The 6,000-nt window shown below is 43.5% G+C and overlaps 3 long non-coding RNA genes across 15 annotated transcripts in view; 1 reads left to right on the plus strand and 2 right to left on the minus strand.

Moving 5' to 3' along the window:
* LOC125773564 (uncharacterized) overlaps positions 1-997 on the plus strand; it is a 57,592-nt gene extending 56,595 nt beyond the window's left edge. For both annotated transcript variants that reach the window (XR_007420212.1, XR_007420213.1), the window contains exon 3: positions 373-997. This is a non-coding gene — a long non-coding RNA (uncharacterized LOC125773564). The remainder of the gene's footprint in view (positions 1-372) is intronic.
* LOC125773561 (uncharacterized) overlaps positions 1-6,000 on the minus strand; it is an 80,018-nt gene that overhangs the window by 57,657 nt on the left and 16,361 nt on the right. The window lies entirely within an intron of this gene.
* On the minus strand, positions 4,720-5,990 carry LOC125773562 (uncharacterized). Its single transcript, XR_007420210.1, has 2 exons — positions 5,287-5,990; positions 4,720-4,922 (listed from the first exon to the last, which is right to left on the minus strand). It is a non-coding gene; the product is annotated as an uncharacterized LOC125773562 (long non-coding RNA).

Here is a 6,000-nt window from a genome sequence, read left to right on the forward strand (position 1 = left end):
CCACACATAATAAGTAGAATACTGTAATGAAGATGAAATCAAAATGCAATTTAAAACATTGGCTTAAATTGAATTGCAATTTACGCCGGAAGGTTCCGCGTATGGGTAAAAAAATTTATGTGCACACACAATTGCATATATTATTGTCAACAAACCCAATAAATGACAGTTGAGCCGAAAATATAAGCATAATTCGACATTATTACGTTATGAATCTGCGATGACATTTTTACTGACATCACTTTTACTACACACCCAATGCAAATGGCGGTAAAGCTTTCCAAATGGTTCCAATGCATATGGAAAAGCTCTCGCATCACAGAGCTTTTGATGTAAAGCTTTCGTTTGGGTACAATATAAAGCTTTCATTAGGTGTAGCGGACAAGTTCGGCACATTTTCCGCATGGCATTAAAATTGAATTGTATTTTACACCGGAACGTTCCGGTGTACGATATCGTTAATGTGCATGATAATTACACATATTATCACATACCAAGCAAGTGAAGGACGATTGAGCCGATTGGGTCCAAATGTAAGCAATGTGATGAAAGAAATAAACGAATTATATTCCGCTGCGCTTTAATTGTTGTCGGTAGGAATGAAAACTTCTTTCCAGTACATTTAATGTTTTTAAAATCTTATTTTCTCGATTCTTATTTTTTCTTTTATAAAAGATTTTCTCGATTTTTACAAAAAAATCCTCATTTTGTCACTTGCATGCTTATAACTCGGTCAGTTTCCAATGGATCTTCAATTGTAAAACAGATATGGATAGATCTGCTTATAAACTACCAAAAGTTATTCTACGCCGATGTGCTAAGTTGTCTGTGTCAAATGTTATTCGAGATACAAAGACTTAAAATTTTCTCGGTTTTTCAAAAAAAAAAAATTTCTCATTTTGCCACTTTGCATGCTTATAACTCGGTCAGTTTCCAATTGATCTTCAATTGTAACACAGATATGGATAGATCTTCTCATAAGCTTATAAGCTAAAAATGGTGCAAGTTGGACCAAAAACCCGAAAAAGTACCTAGGTAAATGCGATGGTTGTTCGTCGAATAGCTCCGGCCACAGACATGGTAGCGATTAGTGGTGCATGGAAGAAATCTAGCCACAAGTGCCATCTAGCCATGGCCAGAAGAAAGTGTGGCGATATCTTGGATACCGGCGGAGCTATGGGGCAAATACGGGCCAAAAATGGTGCAAGTTGGACCAAAAACCCGACCAAGTGCGCGAGGCGCTTTCGTGAATAGCTCCGGCCACAGACATGGTAGCGATTAGTGATGTATGGAAGAAATCTAGCCACAAGTGCCGTCTAGCCATGGACAGAAAAAAGTGTGGCGATATCTTGGATACCGGCGGAGCTATGGGGCAAATACGGGCCAAAAATGGTGCAAGTTAGACCAAAAACCCGAAAAAGTACCTAGGTAAATGCGATGGTTGTTCGTCGAATAGCTCCGGCCACAGACATGGTAGCGATTAGTGGTGCTTGGAAGAAATCTAGCCACAAGTGCCATCTAGCCATGGCCAGAAGAAAGTGTGGCGATATCTTGGATACCGGCGGAGCTATGGGGCAAATACGGGCCAAAATTGGTGCAAGTTGGACCAAAAACCCGACCAAGTGCGCGAGGCGCTTTCGTGAATAGCTCCGGCCACAGACATGGTAGCGATTAGTGGTGCATGGAAGAAATCTAGCCACAAGTGCCATCTAGCCATGGCCAGAAGAAAGTGTGGCGATATCTTGGATACCGGCGGAGCTATGGGGCAAATACGGGCCAAAAATGGTGCAAGTTGGACCAAAAACCCGACCAAGTGCGCGAGGCGCTTTCGTGAATAGCTCCGGCCACAGACATGGTAGCGATTAGTGGTGCATGGAAGAAATCTAGCCACAAGTGCCGTCTAGCCATGGACAGAAAAAAGTGTGGCGATATCTTGGATACCGGCGGAGCTATGGGGCAAATACGGGCCAAAAATGGTGCAAGTTAGACCAAAAACCCGAAAAAGTACCTAGGTAAATGCGATGGTTGTTCGTCGAATAGCTCCGGCCACAGACATGGTAGCGATTAGTAGTGCATGGAAGAAATCTAGCCACAAGTGCCATCTAGCCATGGCCAGAAGAAAGTGTGGCGATATCTTGGATACCGGCGGAGCTATGGGGCAAATACGGGCCAAAAATGGTGCAAGTTGGACCAAAAACCCGACCAAATGCGCGAGGCGCTTTCGTGAATAGCTCCGGCCACAGACATGGTAGCGATTAGTAGTGCATGGAAGAAATCTAGCCACAAGTGCCATCTAGCCATGGCCAGAAGAAAGTGTGGCGATATCTTGGATACCGGCGGAGCTATGGGGCAAATACGGGCCAAAAATGGTGCAAGTTGGACCAAAAACCCGACCAAGTGCGCGAGGCGCTTTCGTGAATAGCTCCGGCCACAGACATGGTAGCGATTAGTGGTGCATGGAAGAAATCTAGCCACAAGTGCCGTCTAGCCATGGACAGAAAAAAGTGTGGCGATATCTTGGATACCGGCGGAGCTATGGGGCAAATACGGGCCAAAAATGGTGCAAGTTAGACCAAAAACCCGAAAAAGTACCTAGGTAAATGCGATGGTTGTTCGTCGAATAGCTCCGGCCACAGACATGGTAGCGATTAGTAGTGCATGGAAGAAATCTAGCCACAAGTGCCATCTAGCCATGGCCAGAAGAAAGTGTGGCGATATCTTGGATACCGGCGGAGCTATGGGGCAAATACGGGCCAAAAATGGTGCAAGTTAGACCAAAAACCCGACCAAATGCGCGAGGCGCTTTCGTGAATAGCTCCGGCCACAGACATGGTAGCGATTAGTAGTGCATGGAAGAAATCTAGCCACAAGTGCCATCTAGCCATGGCCAGAAGAAAGTGTGGCGATATCTTGGATACCGGCGGAGCTATGGGGCAAATACGGGCCAAAAATGGTGCAAGTTAGACCAAAAACCCGAAAAAGTACCTAGGTAAATGCGATGGTTGTTCGTCGAATAGCTCCGGCCACAGACATGGTAGCGATTAGTGATGTATGGAAGAAATCTAGCCACAAGTGCCGTCTAGCCATGGCCAGAAGAAAGTGTGGCGATATATTGGATACCGGCGGAGCTATGGGGCAAATACGGGCCAAAAATGGTGCAAGTTGGACCAAAAACCCGAGAAAGTACCTAGGTAAATGCGATGGTTGTTCGTCGAATAGCTCCGGCCACAGACATGGTAGCGATTAGTGGTGCATGGAAGAAATCTAGCCACAAGTGCCATCTAGCCATGACCAGAAGAAAGTGTGGCGATATCTTGGATACCGGCGGAGCTATGGGGCAAATACGGGCCAAAAATGGTGCAAGTTGGACCAAAATCCCGACCAAGTGCGCGAGGCGCTTTCGTGAATAGCTCCGGCCACAGACATGGTAGCGATTAGTAGTGCATGGAAGAAATCTAGCCACAAGTGCCATCTAGCTATGGCCAGAAGAAAGTGTGGCGATATCTTGGATACCGGCGGAGCTATGGGGCAAATACGGGCCAAAAATGGTGCAAGTTAGACCAAAAACCCGAAAAAGTACCTAGGTAAATGCGATGGTTGTTCGTCGAATAGCTCCGGCCACAGACATGGTAGCGATTAGTGATGTATGGAAGAAATCTAGCCACAAGTGCCGTCTAGCCATGGCCAGAAAAAAGTGTGGCGATATATTGGATACCGGCGGAGCTATGGGGCAAATACGGGCCAAAAATGGTGCAAGTTGGACCAAAAACCCGAGAAAGTACCTAGGTAAATGCGATGGTTGTTCGTCGAATAGCTCCGGCCACAGACATGGTAGCGATTAGTGGTGCATGGAAGAAATCTAGCCACAAGTGCCATCTAGCCATGACCAGAAGAAAGTGTGGCGATATCTTGGATACCGGCGGAGCTATGGGGCAAATACGGGCCAAAAATGGTGCAAGTTGGACCAAAATCCCGACCAAGTGCGCGAGGCGCTTTCGTGGTGCATGGAAGAAATCTAGCCACAAGTGCCATCTAGCTATGGCCAGAAAAAAGTGTGGCGATATCTTGGATACCGGCGGAGCTATGGGGCAAATACGGGCCAAAAAATGGTGCAAGTTGGACCAAAAACCCGACCAAGTGCGCGAGGCGCTTTCGTGAATACTCATTTTGTCACTTTGGATGCTTATAACTCGGTCAGTTTCCAATGGATCTTCAATTGTAACACAGATATGGATAGATCTTCTCATAAGCTACCAAAAGTTATTCTATGCCGATGTGCTAAGTTGTCTGTGTCAAATGTTATTCGAGATACAAAGACTTAAAATTTTCTCGGTTTTTCCAAAAAAAATTTCTCATTTTGCCACTTTGGATGCTTATAACTCGGTAAGTTTCCAATGGATCTTCAATTGTAACACAGATATGGATAGATCTTCTCATAAGCTACAAAAAGTTATTCTACGCCGATGCGCTAAGTTGTGTGTGTCAAATGTTTTTCGAGATACAAAGACTTAAAATTTTCTCGGTTTTTCCAAAAAAAATTTCTCATTTTGCCACTTTGGATGCTTATAACTCGGTCAGTTTCCAATGGATCTTCAATTGTAACACAGATATGGATAGATCTTTTCATAAGCTACCAAAAGTTATTCTACGCCGATGTGCTAAGTTGTTTGTGTCAAATGTTATTCGAGATACAAAGACTTAAATTTTTCTTGGTTTTTCAAACAAAAATTTCTCATTTTGCCACTTTGGATGCTTATAACTCGGTCAGTTTCCAATGGATCTTCAATTGTAACACAGATTTGGATAGATCTGCTCATTAGCTACCATAAGTTGTTCAACGTCGATGTGCTCAGATGTCTGTGGAAAAAGTTATTCGAAAAAGTAACTTCTAATTCATTGAATGGCTTATACGAATTGGCTACCTTCAGGCTGTTTTCTCGCGGTTCGCATTTCAACTTCTCTTTTTTGCCCATATCTCAGTCATTTATCAACCGATTTTGGATTTTTTTTTGTGATTTGGATAGATCTCAATGAATGCAAGCTAAAAGTGTACACGGCCATGTGCTCCGATGTCGGACAAAAAAGTTATTCGCGACCTAAGCTTTTTCTGTCACCTGCCGTAACTCGGTCAGTTTCCAATGGATCTTCAATTGTAACACAGATATGGATAGATCTTCTCATAAGCTACCAAAAGTTATTCTACGCCGATGTGCTAAGTTGTCCGTGTCAAATGTTATTCGAAAAAGTAACTTCTAATTCATTGAATGGCTTATACGAATTGCCTACCTTCAGGCTGATTTCTCGCGGTTCGCATTTCAACTTCTCTTTTTTGCCCATATCTCAGTCATTTATCAACCGATTTCGGATTTTCTTTGTGATTTGGATAGATCTCAATGAATGCAAGCTAAAAGTCTTACACGACCATGTGCTCCGATGTCGGACAAAAAAGTTATTCGCGACCTAAGCTTTTTCTGTCACCTGCCATAACTCGGTCAGTTTCCAATGGATCTTCAATTGTAACACAGATATGGATAGATCTTCTCATAAGCTACCAAAAGTTATTCTACGCCGATGTGCTAAGTTGTCCGTGTCAAATGTTATTCGAAAAAGTAACTTCTAATTCATTGAATGGCTTATACGAATTGCCTACCTTCAGGCTGATTTCTCGCGGTTCGCATTTCAACTTCTCTTTTTTGCCCATATCTCAGTCATTTATCAACCGATTTTGGATTTTCTTTGTGATTTGGATAGATCTCAATGAATGCAAGCTAAAAGTCTTACACGACCATGTGCTCCGATGTCGGACAAAAAAGTTATTCGCGACCTAAGCTTTTTCTGTCACCTGCCATAACTCGGTCAGTTTCCAATGGATCTTCAATTGTAACAGAGATTTGGATAGATCCGTTCATTAGCTACCATAAGTTGTTTTACGTCGATGTGCTCAGATGTATTTCAATTTGTCCATCAATTCGTTCTTTTGAAGAAGGGCACTGAACAGAT

Source organism: Anopheles funestus (assembly GCF_943734845.2).
Source record: "Anopheles funestus chromosome X unlocalized genomic scaffold, idAnoFuneDA-416_04 X_unloc_4, whole genome shotgun sequence".
Lineage (NCBI taxonomy): Eukaryota > Metazoa > Arthropoda > Insecta > Diptera > Culicidae > Anopheles > Anopheles funestus.